The sequence below is a fragment of the Alexandromys fortis genome, unplaced genomic scaffold (assembly GCF_014885135.2).
Source record: "Alexandromys fortis isolate MF-2015 unplaced genomic scaffold, M_Fortis_MF-2015_v1.1 scaffold_16, whole genome shotgun sequence".
In the NCBI taxonomy this organism is placed as follows: domain Eukaryota; kingdom Metazoa; phylum Chordata; class Mammalia; order Rodentia; family Cricetidae; genus Alexandromys; species Alexandromys fortis.
The window spans coordinates 7,478,532-7,496,457 of NW_026067893.1; the positions used below are offsets into that span (position 1 = coordinate 7,478,532).

At 39.6% G+C, this 17,926-nt stretch overlaps 1 protein-coding gene across 5 annotated transcripts in view; it reads right to left on the reverse strand.

Annotated features, from left to right (window-relative positions):
* Add3 (adducin 3) overlaps nt 1-17,926 on the reverse strand; it is a 95,853-nt gene that overhangs the window by 45,056 nt on the left and 32,871 nt on the right. For 2 of the 5 annotated variants that reach the window (XM_050148215.1, XM_050148223.1), the window contains exon 2: nt 2,079-2,423. The exons of the other annotated variants lie outside the window; for them this stretch is intronic. The gene's annotated coding sequence lies outside the window, so the exon portion shown is untranslated. The remainder of the gene's footprint in view (nt 1-2,078; nt 2,424-17,926) is intronic. 5 annotated transcript variants of the gene reach the window in all.

Sequence of the window (17,926 nt, forward strand, 5' to 3'; positions counted from 1 at the left end):
TTTTTTTTAATTCAATGAACCCACTCTTACACACAAAGTTCATGCCACGATGTCTCGAAATGCAGTATTGCTCAATTATGCTATAAAAGTGACTAATAAATTCAGTACAAAACCCTTCTCTAGACACTTTAAAGTCAGAAAACTAGCACACCTGCAGACTACTAGCATTTTCCTTCCTTTACAGTGGTTGACACCCACAGACAGTTAAAAATAAGAACAAGGAGATAAATAATAGTATAAGAAAATAAAAAGCAGACAAATGACCGAGAAGAAAAGAATCAGTTGAGCGACAAGCCACAGCTTACTCCCAAAGACAAGTTCACTGCATACTGTGAGAAGCTGGCACAAAACTGACCATCTCTCTCAGATTTGTTCCCACCAAAGCTGGCAGCTACAGGTGTTACAATACATACCCACTACTTACAAAACCCCCGAAGCCTCTGCACATTTCTTAAACTCATTTTCATGTGGCAATTCTGATGCAATGCTGCCCTAAAAATGATCTTTGTTTTAAACAGCAAGATATCTGCACGGTGTGGTTAGGGCAGGGTGGGGCCCACTCTGGGGAAATAACACACCCAGGCAGATTTCACTCAGGGCAAACTGCACATTAATATTGCCACAGCATTTTCCAGGGCCTCAGAGTCAAAATTCATTGGTTAATTCCTCTCAAAGTAACAGAGGAAAAGTCTATGTTTGGAGATCAGTTTTCCTGGCAGAGCATGAACTATAGGCTCATTTCAGTGTGAAAAGAGAGAGAATCTAGATAGCACACGCAGTTGAACCCACACACTGGAAGGTGGAGGTGGACTCTTGGAAAGGAAGTTCAACACGCTAAGTTCTAAGTTTAGCAACTGCAGTTTTTACATACCTCAAGGTGTCAGAAACATAGCTTGCTTTATAATATTACTTTAGGGGACTTGAACACTAACACAAACTATCCATTTTTTTTCTCCTTATCAATCCTCTACTTTTAGCAACACAGAAAAAAATAAAAGCATTACATTTCCAATTAGCTAGAGTTGCCTTCAAGACAAGGATGTCAGGCTGAGTAGACAGCTCTGTGGGTGAAATCATTTGCTGCTAATAAACCTGATGACCTTAGTTTGGCTCCTGGAACACACATGGTGGAAAGAGGTAACTGGCTCACACAAGTTGTCATCAGGCCTCCACACATGTGCAAACCCATGTACACAAACACACAGACACACAAATATATAAAAAAAGGATGTGATTTATGGATTGCTTTGCTATCTCATTAAAATGTATGCATAGGAGGAAAAATAATTTTGATGAAGATCACTAATATTCATTATATTCCAAAAATTTTTACAATCATCCACTTACAAATTCTATAAGAATTTCAGTTTAAAGTTTTTTGTATGACTTTCTTTCCAAGTAAGATATTTTATAGAATATAAATACAAATACTATATAAAAATGTTTAGTTTTTCAGTATTAAATTTATCACTATACAATAAACTATTTAAAGTTATTTTAAACAAATATCACTTTTTACATATGTACATTCAGAGATGCAAGTAATTTTCATTCAAATTCTATAATCACACATTGAATAGGTTTCTCTGAGTAAAATATCCAAGCATGTTTTTGTTTGTTGTTTGTTCTTTCAAGAAGGATTTCTCTCTGTAGCTCTAGCTGCCCTCGAACTCACTCTCGAGACTAAGCTGGCCTCTGCCTCCTACCTGCTGGAATTAAAGGTGTTATTCCACCACCACCTGGCTAAGCGTGTCATTGATTGTCTACATATAATATAAAACAAACAAGAGAAAAAGTTTTGAGAGACAACCAGGAAAATATCATCATATTATTCTCAACAACTGTTATCCCTCATACTGAAAGAATAAATCACGATGGAATACTGGACATCTTACAAATCTGAGAGACGGCCTAAAATACCCTCCTTAAAGACCTTATGAGGGGAGTATTCATTAACCTAGCCTTTCTTAGATTATGAGGTCACTCCTAACAAATGAAAAAGTAATCATCCCCAAAACTCCTTTTGCAGGGCAAGTGCCTGGTTTAATTATTTCCACCCCACATTAATTATGAATCACCTGCTGCCAACTTTTGCTCTTCTCCACCTAACCCCAACAATGAACAACAGAAGGTGCCAGCTGGGTATTGATTAGAAGAATCTTGATACTTTTTGGATTTGCACTGCTGGAAATGTCTGTTTTCAGTCAAAATTCACTTTCACAGCTGCAAAGGAAGTGACAGGAGAAGAAAAACACAGCCAATACATATCAGCAATTAATTCCATCCACAGCTGCCCAGCTGTTTGTGCATGGAGGACTCGGTCTGCTTCCTTTTGGGGCTTTCTCCACTGAAAACTGATACTGCACATCCAGAGACGCAAGCTGTTTGTAACATGTCAGGAATGTGCACAAGATCACACAGAGCTGAAGAGACAAAATGAAATCCAGATTCAGTTTTCTTGGAGCCTGTCAGTATTATTTCATAGTTTTAAAAACTCAAAAACACCCCAATCACAGAGAGAAGAAATAGATTTTAAAAAATCTCATTTCTGAGTATTACTCTTCCAATAGAGAGGAAAATCTGCCAATGACATCAGATTTAGTAACAAGAATAGACACACTGATTTATTGGCATAGACAAGGTGTGACATTCTTAGGAATCCACATGACCCTAGGATGTTAAATAAGGTTAATTCTTTTTTGAGCACGCACGTGCGTGCACATACACAACCAAACATTTAATGCAGAAGTTATCAGGAAATGGTACCCATACCACAATCATGCAGTAGAGCAAGTTTTTCTAGTTAGTTCACACATTATTTGACATACATGTATACCTGACTATTTCAAAAATTCATATATATTTATAGATCCAATCTTCTAGGGTAATGGTCAAGGAGTGAAAATTTTCTTTCCTCTCACTCATCAGCTATGTGGATTTAAGTACAAACCCTCTACTGAGTGACAGAAGGCTGAACAACCATAGTATGGAATCAAGTAACTCAAGAAGTTAATCTATGCTCTCTCTGTCCTTCAACTCCAATTTTATTTTGAAATATTTGTCATTTAATCTTCGTAAAATACCAGTGTTATACTATATTTTCCTGTATAAAATAAATTCTATTTTCAGTATATAAAATGGTTATGACTAGTTACCACCAAAGTTAAAAGAAAAAGATGGCATTTTTTAGAAAAAGAAACTCAACTTGAGGTCCTACCACCTGAAGCTTCATTGGTTAAATAAATGCACTTTAAATATGTGGTAGACTGAAAATAGAACACACATCCAAACCAGGGCTTCTCCTCCCCAGTGAGTGTCATCTAGATGACGACATCCAGGGGAGAAAGAATTTAATCTCTGCTCATGTGACATTACCTCTAGAAGTATGGTATAACCATTAGTGACTAAAACTTTGTCTGGCAAGTTCTAGCTCTGTGAGATTCTCGGGCTGGCTTAAAATACCCAGGGAAAGAAACTTCCTCACCCATCAGACAGTTAAGACAAGGGGTCCTATCTTTATAAACTGATAAGCTTTTATTAGGCTCAACTTACGATGGCCTCTGGGTTGGGGCTACACTAAGCAAGAATCTTCATTAAGTCCACTGAAAGGAAATTTTAAAGAGAGTACCCACAAAATAGCTTATTATATTTTTATTTTATTTCTATTATGTGTGTGTGTGTGTACATGTGCATGTACTCATGTATGCAGATGCCAGTGGAGGCCAGGTATCTGAGTCCCTGGAGCTGGAGTTACAGACGGTTGTAAGCTGTCATTTGGTTGCTGGGAACCAAACTCAGGTCCTCTGGAAGAGCAAGATATGATCTTAACTGTTGAGTCATTTCCCGAGACTCTTGTATTTTAATTATACACTTAGTATTTTATTATAAAAGGTTTAAACACACAGCAAATTTCAATAACTCTTACGCCAAGCATCACACAGACACTGCTCAGGGTCTCCTCAGAACACTGTAGTGTGCCAGTTCTGCCGCATGAGCTCTTTAACTGCTCCTCTGTCCGTCTATTAATTTTATTTTTCGTGCAGTTTAAGGTACATTATAGGCATCAGTAAATTTTCCCAGATACTTCAAGTTACTTCACAAACTACAGTTCAGTATTTTCTTTCAATGCAATATTTACATAGTGATATTTTAAAAGCAAGTGTACCTCGATGACCCTAATTCCTATAGAGATATGTAATACTATCTGAATCCCCAAATGTTCCCTCACACTTCTTTCCAGACAGTTCCTGCCCTGCTGCCCCAGAAGCAATCTCAATAGCTAGGCCTTTGAAATCAATTCATCCAACTATTCTTCTGTGCTACCAGCTTGTACTTGGTCACAATGAATGACAACTGGCAGGTATGGACCACCTAGATGGGAGGGACCTAAGAAGAGATCACAAGTTAAAAGTGACGATAGACTCAACTACTTCAAACCTCTCTAGGGCACACACTGGTCAGCTGTTCCCGGGAGGACAGAAACCTAATACACAGCTCATGCAGCAGCTCTTGCTTCTTCCTAGAATGAAGGCAAAAGCTGGAGAGACCCTGGCTCAGAAGAAGAACCTGACTGTCTGAGACTCACTTTTCTCAGCTATAAACAAGAGAAATCTTAATTTGTAAAGTTGAATGTGTTAAAACAGAACATCTGGAGTCTAATGTACAAGTCAAGAATCAGCACATCACATGATGCTCCCAAAGCTTCGTGCTGCCCTATGTCTGGCTCTCATTTTTACATTCAAAATGTATATCCATTAAGCAGAACACTGCCCTCAGCACAGTAGACTGAGTCTAAGTCCTCATATATGTTAGGCCAGGGTTCCAACATTGAGCTACACCCCTCACACACACACTTTTTTTTCTTTAACTTTCTGGTTTGAGACAGTAAGATTGCTCTGGTTGTTTTGTAGCTCAAGCAAGCCTTAAGCTCGCACTCTTCCTGCCTCTGCATCCCAGGCCTGGCTAGAACCCTCTATTCACTGTTAGAGCAGATAGTGGCAAAATTGCTATCTAGGAAAAAAAAAAAACAGGGAGAGGAATTTCCTCTTTGCTCCCAGAACTGGAGTAGGAGAGGCACAGATTATTGACAGTGCAGGGACTAGCTATGTAAATACTTTCCCTTCTAACTGTCTGGATAAGAAGCTCATTTTACCCAGTGTGTTCTTCCTTTTCTTCACCAAGGAACCAAGGAAGCATTCTGAGTTGTATTACAAATCTAGCCTCTTTTTTGGCCTACTGAACAAAGTTAAAGATCCTTCATCAATGTCTCTAAAGTTGCTTTTTCTAAACAAAAGTGGTTCTCAACCTTCCTAATGCTGCAATCCTTTAAACCAGTTCCTCACATTGTGGTGATTCCAACCATAAAACTATTTTCATTGCTACTGTTATAAATTGTAATGTAAATATTATTAGAGCTAGAACTTTGTCAAATGGGTTATGGCTCATATGTTGAGAACCAGTGGTCTAAATGCTTACATTACAGAACTCCTCATGATGGCTAGCTCCTAAGGACTCCTCTCTTATTTGGAAGCACTGGTAGGTCGAGGCCAGAGCCTCACCACGGGAGTCCTCTGTAAGTGCACAATGAGAGAATATATCTTGGAACAGGTATTCAGTTTCAATCACGTAGCAAATAACTAAGGTGGAACACTCACCAAGAAGGCAAAGAGTCAGAAGAATGAGAAGCAAAACAATGACAGTATACTGTCAGTCATGGGACAGTAAAGCAAGTGAGCAACCGTGTGCCATCAGAGAACTCACTGAAACAAGGGAATCAGTTGTGGGCTTCAATATAATCCTATAGAAAGATTAAAACCAGAGAGGTTAAGCAAGTAAGGTCACAAACCCAGTGGAATCAAGGTTAAAAATATAGAGACATGGGTAGGCGAGATGTCTCTCTGCAGGTAAAGGCAGCTGCCATCAAGTCTGATGACTTGAGTTTGAGCCCTACGATACCACAGTGGAAGGAAAGAATCAACTTCCACAAGTTATCCTCTGACCCTTCACACACACACACACACACACACACACGCACGCGCACACACACATCATTATTTATACATTATATTATATATATAGAAAACACTTCAAAATTTATATGTATAGTTATACATATAGTTTTAAGTTATATATATAATTATATATAAGTTATATATACATATATAGTTTTAAGTGTTTTCTTTATCACAGATAACTTTTATAATAGGCCTATTTTATACTTAGTGTGGAGACTCTTGTCTCAGTTCTAGAGATTGCCAAATTGTACAAGAGATTTGGCTGAGAGAGTAAAACTCAAAGGGAGACAAGAAAAGTCTGGGCAAAAGGTAGTCGATGCCATCGTGCTGATAACAGTGTGAAAACTAAGGACTACTGGAAGGGTAGTAAACACTTGTTTAGCAGCACTAAGGATGCATCCATCCTGCTGTTTCTTACTAAAATGTCACCTGCTTTGATCTATTCCATGGAAGGGTATGGGGCTATGGAAGAATTTTCATATTATTGCTTTTTCTATGAAACAACTTTGAAAAGGTATGTTTCCCATTTTCAATAATGCTCTACTTTTTTCTTTTGATCTCAGGGAATGTGTCATTATAAACAGTGGATGCACAGGTCCTCCTGGAAAGCAGACCCAGCCCTGCTGTCGGAGCCCGCTAGGTTGACTCATGATGACTCTAAGTTAGTAGCCATCTTAACGGGCACTTGACTGCAGAGAATCACTGCTCCTCAACAACAACTCATCCTGACACTGACATCACACTGCTCCTCAGATGCCATCATATGCATTTCCCAGGAGACGGAGAAGAGGTTTAGACACTTTCCTCCCATCTCCACCCTCATTCTTCAGCCCATGCAGCGCTCTGTCTTCAGTGAAAAGTATCTTGAGGTGTTTTTCCAGTCTTTGGACGGTAGATTTGCCATCTACTTGGCAAACTAGTGGCATGATAGGAGATTTAATCAAAACTAAACCAAAGCAAAAATGTTTTATAAATATCTATAATTTGAATTTTGACCCAAAATATTACTAAAGTTTCAAAGTATTCTGCTAAATCTATGCTGTACTTATCAAATACTCATTCTGAATTTAGAGGTTTAAAACTTACATTTAAAGTCTAAATAGGTAAATCAATTAATTTGCCAATAAAATATTTCTTTTCTATATTCTGCTTGAATTCATTTATTCTATTAGCAAGAGATTATTTCACACCTATTATACACAATAGGGCAGGTAGCATGGAAGAGACTACAAGAAACATAATGAGAGAATGTCTAACCCTAAAATGTTAGCAATTTAGTATATACAAGGAGGAAAAAACTTCTTAGACAATGTAATACAGTGTGTTATTGTGGTACCATTCATGTATTATAGATCTGGAGGGGAAAAAAGCACTGGGAAAGGTCCCAAGGATGCTACCTTGGAACTTGATTTAAAAAGCATAAATGCTATGTGAGGGGGAGGGAAAAGGCATGCAAAGACAATTTGCTTTTGTTTGTTTTTTTTGAAACAGGGTTTCTCTGCGTAGCCCTGGCTGTCCTGGAACAAGTTCTGTAGACCACGCTAGCCTAGAACTCAGGAGATTTACCTGCCTCTACCTCCTGAGTACTGGGATAAAAGGCACTCAGCTGACAATATACTTCTTAAACTTGTATTTTATACACAGCATTACTTAACACTGAAATATGAGACACTTGTATTGATATAAAAGAAACTGTCTCTGGTTAACAGTTTATAGTGATTTAGATAATTTTATTTATAAGAAGTTTATAATCTATTAGCAAACTATACAACTTAGTATCATATGCTTTTATTTCCACTTTGGTCTTTGACTAACATGCTAAGAAAAGAAATTCAAGAGCCATTTACATGCTGTCTGGGAACAATATTTGCTTTTACCCTGAGTTAACCAATCTTACAAATAATTCAGGCCAATGATCATGAAAGTTGGTCAAACTCTACTCTGTTACATAGTCATAACCACAGAGAGAGGCACAGGAAGGTTCTAGGTTGACATTAAAGTCAGTAGACTAAGGCACACTCAATATGGGAAAGCCCAGCCCTAGCCAATGGGCTAAAGACTTGAAAGGCAGCAAGCATGACCATGCTTGATTTAACAGGAGGGGCTGAGAAGATGGAAAGACACTGTTGATCTAGCTGTTTAACAAGGCACCTAAGAGATGAACCTTTGACGACTGAAAAAAGAAAACCTGGAATAGGCTGGGAATGTGGCTGAGTGACTGAGAGCCACAGCCTTAGTAAGGCTTCAGTTTGACTCCGAGCTCTGGAAAAAAGGGGTATGGGTGCTAAAGCGATCAAAAGGACCCATAAAGATGAAAGGAATTATGCCAGATTACTGACAATTAAATCTTGTGATCAAACTATTTTTGATAAGAAAATTTCATAATATTTATGCTCACACATCAAAGTACACACAAGTGCCCCATTTTAAACAATTCAAAGACCATGATGATCATTTGTAGCACACACCATCATGAGAAAGAAAACTACCTATAAAAGAGAAATTAAGGGAGTGTATTTGTATTGTGTGAATTCTTTAGAGTCTTTGCCAGGTTCTTTTAAACAGTAACCTCTTGCATTTAATTACATTTACTGGGGTGCAGCCAACTTTGGGGAACAAATAGTTTATATAAGAAAAGCCACTTGTGATTTCCATTTATGAATTCACACCTGTAATATTTAAGCTCTGACAAGGGAAAAAACTATTTTGTCTTTTCAAATGTTCACACAATTTAATTCTGGAGTAGTAATTTCTTGATGAAACAGGTATCTTTAAGAGAGCTTAAGTAACATCCTCAGAATACATAGAAGAAGAAAAGGTCACACAAACAACTGCTTCTGAGGTTCCAAAAGCTGGGTGGGGTAAGGAAAGCACAGAAGAGCCTGCAGCAGGGTGGTGGCAGCAGATAAGAAGATCAAGCGTGGCGGGCCACACCCACAGAGAGCTGTGCGGCTGACTTCACAGGAGTGGGACACTGAGCAAGTGAACAATTTTGGTTTTGTTTAGCTGAAAGGCTGCACAATCCTCCAAGTAGAAGGAGGAAAGTGTGTTTCTCACACAGAACAAGTTAAGAGGTATCTTTAAGAGTATTTTTAAAGAATGAATGACTAATCATAGAAAAAGGATTAAGGGAGTCAAAGTAAAAGTAACTGCATGTTTAGTAGTTCAGAACGGCAATATGTATACCTTATAAAGGAAAACGAAAAACTGAGAACTTAGAGGAAAAACAAAGCTTCATGTTAACGCAGGGGATCATCTATTATTTCGTGATAGCATCCCTTTTACTCCTATGGACTATGCTACCATGAAATAACAAGGCCCCAAAAGTTACACTGACAACAATTTGAGGTGTTTGGATAAGCACAGTCTTTTGTTGTCCTGATTCAAAATTTGGCACTGTATAGAAGCAACTCTCAATGACTGGACTTTTAAAATTTATTTCACTTGGCTCTGCTGGGTTCATTCCAAGTTGCCAAGCTGTTAATCTGTAACAGCTCTAGACTCCTTTAGACTGATTCCTGCAGCTCCAATACAGCATGTGATATGAAGCTTCAACTAAAGGAGGAGGGTGGGTGAAGAAGGCCCAACTACCTTTGGAGCTGTTTTTAAGTTCAATGGTAAAGGGTTCTACTTAGTATGCCTGAGGCCATATCCTTGACAACAGGAATGAACACGGACGCGCGCGCGCGCGCGCGCGCACACACACACACACACACATATCGTACAGTCACACACACCTCATCCCGCCTATCCCAAACCAACCATGGGACGCAATTATTACTGTACTTTATTTTAATTGTGTGGCTAGAAGCCATAGGATTGATTTTAGAAAGGCCTCTGTGAGAAGAAAATCAATTTTTTTCAGCTTCAGCTTTAATGCTCTCTCTGTTCCCTCTCAGAAAGGGAAGTCAATCAAAGTGCACAATTCTGTGTGACTGGAACGTCGTGCAACCTTCCCGACAAGGAGGCACTTCAAGCTTTCGATGAGGCATTTCTTGTGGATGATTTACCACATTAATCAACTCTGTTCATTCTTCTAAGTGTTAATTAATATTCGCCAACAAAATTGGAAAAAGGGCACCAACCATTCAACAGTGTTTGCTTTTCCTGTGACACCAAAGTCAAGATGTACCTGATAGAGCAGAAAACCGTTGGTGCACCTAGACAAACATTTGAACACAGAAAAGCAGCAGCTCTTTTGCTAACATTCCGGCTCAGATTAAAAACAAAAAGTGTAGTTAGGGTTCGAAAAGGACTCTAACCTCTTCTGATGTCAAGTCATGCAGCAGTGTTTTTGTTTGGCTTGGTGGGGAGTGCTACAGATGGAACCCAGACAAATGCTCTACCACGGGGCACAGCTCAGCCCTGAGAATAAGTCCTACTGTAGAGCCACTTTCAAAATCCTGGACATTTAATTATGCCTCAGTATAAACCGCCTGAAACTTAGAAAAGGATTATGATAGCCCTAGTCAGGAACTGGAAGCCTTATCTTTCTAACCAACAAGTAGAGGAGGGAAGGCAGAAATTCTTTCCTACTTCCTATGTGTGTGTTTCAGATCATTTCGTATGCTAACTAAAAACGATTTTTAAAATTCACTAATAATTAAGGGTTAAAAAAGACGACAGGAAGTCTGAATTATAAAGGGTTACACGACTAGTTAACAACAAACAAAGCCCCGAAAAAGCTGAGGCAGGAGGATATCAAATCTCAGGTAGGCCTGAGTTACAAAGTGAGACCCTGTCTCAGAAAGTTAGACCAATATGCCATCTGTCCACTATCTCAGGAACAAAGGAACTGTAGAAACAAACAAACAAATAAACAGGCAGGAATGGTAGTACATACCTATCAGCCCCAGGGCTGAGACAAGAAGATAGTGTGAGGCCACCTTTGGTTAGAACTGTAAAACTGTGTTCAAACAAAACACTTTAAACATTCAAACCACAAATCAAAAAGCGTTCCGCTTTTTGTTCTTCCCCAGACTGGTGAGTGGAAAATAGAAGCCCTTTGCTGAGAACCTGCAATAGGATCTCTTCAACTTTACATCTGGAATTCACACACCAGGTGGTCCAGAGAAGGCTAAGTCAAGAGAAGAACACCATGTTGTCTTGGGCCCATGGCAATCTGATACACCTGGAGGACACCAGAAACCTTTCTAGAAGAGCGGTGCTCAAAACAGACCAGACTACCTTGTCCCAACTGAGGTTCAGGGGCAGAGCACATGTATAGCAGATGGGAGGCCTTGGGTTCCTCCCTTGGTATAGAAAATTAATAAATAATTAGTAACATATAAATAGATGGCTTAAGAACTTCCACAGATAGAGAACCCTGTCAACTTCAGAACTCAGAATAACAAAGCACACAAGTACACATAGTTCCTTAAACAAAAGCCTGGAGGAAAACAGGGAACAAAACCGTCTCCTACACTCTAACAACTGTAAACAATGGAATAATTAAGCAACACAAAATAGGGAGTGTAGTTCCTAAAGAACTAACAGAGGGATGGGGAGAAGCCAGAGTCAAAGAGAGTATGGCTGGAAACAGATTAGTAGCCCAGAGACAGGTCTCACCTACAAGAGACTGACACAGACGAAGGGCGGTGGTGGTGTACACCTTTAATCCCAGCTCTCAGAAGGCAGAGGCAGGCAAATCTCTGTGGGGTCGAGGCTAGCCTAGGCTACCGAGCAAGTTCCAGGACTGGCTCCAAAGCTACACAGAGAAACCCTGTCAGGAAAAGCCAAAAAAGAAAGAAAAAAAAAATAAGAGAGAGACTGACACACTTGCAGCAGATTTCAAAAGAAAACTAAAGACAAAACAAAATTTTCCAACTGGAAGCAGAAATAAGTGTCAGTTTAGAACTGTATCCAACAAAGCTAAGTGAATGAAGAAGAAAACAACCGTGAAGAAGAGTTGAGGTGAAGAGCAAATTAACTGGTAAACACACAACGTTAAAAACACTACATAAAGGGGCTGGAGAGGTGGTTTAGCAGTCAAGAGCACTGGTCGCTCTTCCAGAGGACCTGGCTTCATTTCCCAGCATCTGCACGGCAGCTTATAATTGTCTGTAACTCTAGTCCCAGGGAATCTAATGCCCTCTTCTTCGTCCTCTCTGGGTACCAGGCACAAATGTGGTGCAGATGTACATGCAGGCAAAACCCCATACATATTAAAAAGAAAACAAAAAGCCCTCATAAAACAGCAGAGACAGTCCGGGCAAGGAGGTATGTGCATGATGCATCTAGCCTAAAGCATCCTGTACTACTGAGACTTTGTTCTAAACTTGGAGTAGCCTAGAGTGGTGGGTGGCACACGCCTTTAATCTCAGCACTCCTCAGACAGAGGCAGGAGGATCTCTGTGATCCAGGCAAGCCTGGTCTACACAGTGAGTTGCAGGGCAGCCGGGGCTATACAGAGAAGGAGGCTAAAACCAACCAACCAAACAAAAAAATTATTCTGGGGACTTTCTCCTTGTCATTCAAGTTCAACAACACACAAACTCCATGTTTAATTCATGCTGTTGTACATATTCTCATCTGGGCATATATCCAGCCTCTTGCTCCATCAAACACTGGAATAAATTTAATGTATTAGGAAATCAGAAAAACTAAATGGATGAGAGGGGGTGGGGAAGCAAATACATTTTCACACCAAGTACAGGATACAGCTGTGATCTGTCAAGCTTACAGGACTTTCTTTACAGCGAGGTCACATGACTGTCTCCTCGGCTGAACAGGAAGCAGCAACCTGGAAATACAAATGTTCCCAAGCTCCAGTCCTCCTGCTCTCACTTCCCACTTCCCGCACACACTCACCCTCTGACCCGGGCTGTGGAACATGCTCACCCAAGCCTCTCTGATGAAGCATCAGCAGTCTAGGAATGACTAGGATTTGAGGAGTCCACATGCAGTAGCTTTTAGTTACCATGTTCCCAAAAAACAGAAGCCCAAGGAACTACTTGTTTGTTGTACTATTTGAATAAACAGGTTGGAACAAGATTGGCAAACTAGCGTTAGCTCTTGAATTCATACTTGAACACACAATACATAATCTCTCCCTTTGTAGGTTGTTTTTGAGGCAACAAGTATAACATAGAAATCAGAATTTCCCTTTTGCTCTTCACAGAATATGATATGAACCACAGACAAGGCACTTAATCCAGACTCCGGGCAGCAGAGGTCGAAAAGGAGTATAAGGCATTAAAATGTGATTTATAAATCATGTGTCCTACAAAATGCAAATTAAAAAGAAGTTAGTGAAGCAAAAAGACATTGAGACAGTGTTCCTCAGCCCCATTGTAGAATAAACTTAGATCACTGAGAACAGACTGTTTGGATGCGTCCATGCTGAATAGAGGTCCTCTGGTGCAAACAGGAATGGATGCTCCAAGTGATGATTATACATAAACAAGGCACGCGCCAAACAAACAGCTCTGCACTCCATGGCTGTGCTTAGAAGACAGGAAGGAGTGAGCATTTTAAAGAAAATGCCATAGAAATTATTTTTAAAACAATACTTCAATCTCTTAATTTCCCAGTTTATTTTGTACCTCGGCAGGCAACAGAACAGTGCTGCTCTGGTCCCCACAGGAAGCCCAGCACCATGGGTCTGATCCACAAAACAGCTAACTCTCTGAAACAGGAAGCCAGCTGACAGCACATATGCAGGAGAGGAGCAGCAGCACACAGGCACTCCGCTCCAAGTTCTCCCTTCCACAGCAACGACCAGAATTTATCAACAGCTGGGACACTTCCTTCTCACAGGAAAAGGGTAACTTCTTCATTCAAACTGAAGAGGAAATGACACAAAAGGAGAGAGAGAGAGAGAGAGAGAGAGAGGGGGGGGGGGGGGGGGGGGGGGGGGGGGGGGGGGGGGGGGGGGGGGGGGGAGGGAGGGAGAGAGAAAGAGAACAGAGAGAGAAAGAGAACAGAGAGAGAACAAGAAGGATATTCTATATTTAAAAAAAAGGGGGGGGGGCTTCCTGAAGGAAAAGACACACTCACCGTCTCTGGACAAAACCTAACCTACACACACCAAGCAAGCAGGAAAAGTCTCTTCAGGAGGTAATAGGGAAAATAACTCAAGGAAATGCAGAGTGAGCCTCAGTGGAAGAATCACTTTCATCTCAGTGGGTTGTCTATCTCAAGTACCAATATTCTTAAAAGGAATACCATTAATTCTCCTTTATATTCTGCAAGGATTTTTATCTGTATTTTTAAAAGTCTTTGATAATTTCATGCATGTATATATTTTTAATCAGATAAAACCCCAATTGTCCTCTTATCGCCAGCCTACTCCCTTTATATATTTTAAAACACTAAACACTATATATTTTACATTTATTTAATATATATGGGTGCTTGTCTGCATGTATGCTGTGTGTGCCTGGTACCTGTACAGACCAGAGAGGACCTTGAATACTCTAGAACTGGAGTTACAAACAGCTGTGAGCTGCCCTGTGGGTACCGGGATTGAACCCAGATCATCTGGAAGAGCAGGCCCCTGTGTGCTCTTAGATGAGTTGTATTTCCAGCCCAATCTGTAACTTTCTAAAATATAGGTTCAACTTTTCTACACATGCATATAAAATTTCATCACTACTTAAGCTTTAGTTCAGATTTAAAAAAACAATTTAAATGGTTCATTATTTATGTTATACATTTTTAGTAAGTATATTTCTTTATTTTGCCAGTTTTCTTTGGAGTGCCTCTAATACCATTTTGTGTTGGAGGCATCCTGGGAACAAGCTCTCTGCCTTCACAGATCTTAGAAATGAGCTGTTCTCTTTCATGTGCTCACTGTTTTACTTATCAGAGCATTTTCCAAACTTTAATGAAAATGTGGATAGCAAACTTTAAAAAAAGAAAATTTCCCTTGCTGTAGTCACCATTTAAACGAGAAGCTTAGGGATGAACACAGACCATAGTTTTATTTACTTATTTATTTTAAATTTTTTGGTTTTTCAAGACAGGGTTTCTCTGTGTAGCCCTGGATGTCCTGGAACTCATCCTGTACACCAGATTAGCCTCGAATTCATAGATCTGCCTGCATCTGCCTCCCAAGTTCCAGAATTAACAGCAGGCACCAATTTTTAAGCTTCTGGCTACGCAAAAGAAAAATGATGCCGAGTCCCAGAGCATAGTGCCCAACTTTAGGAAACAGACAACGAAAACATCCTCCGCATTCTTCTGATCTCACGCAGACGGGAGGAGAGGAGGTTCATTGACACAGAACACTGTTCTTACTGCTTTGGTGAGTCACTTGCTAGTCACAGCAGCAACTACTGCTGTCCCCTGCTCTAGCTGGAGAACAGTCTCTGGGGCGGGCCTAGTAAGCTTGCCCCTTTGCATCCTGCTTGGAGCGTCTGGGGTACTCAGAAGAATGACACAAGGGTACTTCCATAATAGGGAAATTAGGGCATAAAAGTTTTCAGATTTCTACTTTTTAAAATTACTTTTTAGCCTTAGGTAGGAAAAAAAAAAATCAACCCCAAATTAAGATGCTTTTGTTGTAATGGGAAGAAAGCAGGCAAAAATAGTTAGGGGCTGGTAAGGTGGCTCAGTGGGTAAAGGTGCTTACCACCAAACTAAAAGACCTCAGTCTATTCCCTAGGGCCCACATGGCAGAGGAAGACTTTAAGTTGTGTTCTGTCCCCCAAACACACACTGAGGCATACGGGTGCCCACACATGCCCACGGGCACATGCATGCAAACACAACTGTAATTTTAAAATTCTTTTTAAATCATTAGGAAGCTTTCAGTCCCAAAGTAGCTAGTATTAATATAAAAACAAAAAATAAGTCTTTTATAAAGTAAAATCATTCCTTTAATTTCTGTATTTCCATAGATGTGTTTAAAAAGCAATTTGATTATATTATTATTATTAATTTATGTGTGTGGGTGTTTGCCTACATGTATTGCTGAGTATCACAGATGTGCCCGATTTAAGAGGAGGCCAAAAGAGGGGGTGAGATGCCCTGGAACTGGAGTTACAGAGAGTTGTTGAGTTACCATGTGGGTGCTGGGAAACAAGCCCTGGTCCTTTGGAAGAATAGTCAGGGCTCGTAACTGCTGAGCCATCTCTCTAGTCCCTAAAAAGCTATGTAAATCAACAGGCAATAGAACTAACTTTTCTCTATAAAAGAGCGCACTCTAATTAAATACCTCCTTTAAGTAAAACAATCTATAAAATTAACATAATTCTTAAGAGTTCCTATGTCTGACATCCTATGTGTTACCTGGAAACAGGACATCCCTGGTGCACAAAACCTGTGCTTATCCAGCTCACTCCATGCTAAGCCTTCTCTTGTCAGATGCTGCTGACAGCCCTGCAAATGCTTCCCCAGGCTCTTTCTTGATCTTTTTATCTCAGATAAGCTACAGACACCCCATACATGGCAATACTCATTATACTGTTTCTAGTATGCATTTTTTTGTCAAGGAGAATATTCTAAATACTTTGCCTCATTTACAAGTCTAAAGAATGTAATTGGCAACAGCATGTTCTTAGAAAAGCGTTTAGAAGACAACCTAATGACAGCTAGCACTAAATGGACTCAGTAGGCTGTACTTACGCGTTTATTCACATGTATATAATAAAATAAAGAAAAAGAAGCCTCAAATTTGTGGGGGAGTGAGAAGAAACACAAGAGTTGGGGGGATGTTGCAAATATAGGACACATGTATTAATTTTTTTTTTTGAAACAGAGTTTCTCTGTGTAGTACTGGCTGTCCTAAAACTCACTCTGTAGACCAGGCTCCATCTGCTTCTTCCTCCTGACTAAGATTAAAATTGTTCACCACCATCACACAGATGAATTTTCCTTTTAAGAAAAACGAACCTGATAAAAAGGTTAACATCATATGCAAACAAACAAATGAAAAGAACGACAAAATCCCCAACTCTAAGACAGTCAAGAGTCTTCATTATAACATACCGGTTATCAAACAATACACTCCAAGTTTTAGAACATGTTATATATATTCAATTCATGTTATGAAGGCATGTCTTGAGTTTGGTGAATATATTTATCTAATCTATGAACCCAGTAATTAAAGATCTGGTAGAAAAAAAAAGACACCTCTTCATTAGTAAAAAATGCGTTCTTCCATCTTCTTAAAAAGAGTTTTTGGAGCAGCTATTAAGGAAAATTACTGGCAACCATTCCAACAATGCAATACATTCCGTGCAGACAGGTTGGCGGCTGCAGAATACCCAACTAGAAAAGTATGGAGCGGGCTACAGAAGGGGCGAAAGGGAGCTCTGAGACTATGAAGAAAGACTGTGTTATCATAAACTTCATAAATGCAATCACTACTCCACCTCTATCAACAAATGTACCAACAACCAAAGGAATTTGTGAGGGAAGGTCTGGAAATTGTTAACAGCGGCCCAGGGCTTCCTTACACCACTGCCCACAGGAACAAAGATAGGATCACCATCTCTGCACTAGGATGGTCACTGAAGAAAAACCCTGAAAAGACTAAAACCAATTAAGAGAGACAAAGTTCTCTTATGGCTCTGGGTACATGGTGAAGATCCTGAGGAAGGCATGCTACATAGAGAACAGCATCTTGTATTTGACAGAGGCTGGGGTTTGGGATCTTGGAATGAAAATTGTTCCAAAGGTTTTAAACTCCACATTCTTGAAATTTTACTCATGTTGATCCAAAATACCTGATTTATGTGTTTCCTGGTCTGTTAACTCCTGGCCAGAGTGAATTAATGAAACTACCTTTTCATGTTCCATTCCAAATTTTTTGCAAAAAAAAAACCCAAAAACCCTCTATTTTTGCCTTAAGCGTAAGGAAAAATATTCATCTACTTCTAAAATATACAGCCACTGTTGCATGATATGCTCGGGTTTTTTTTTTTTTTTTGCTGTTATTTCTTTTTTTTTTTTTTTTTTGTTTTTTT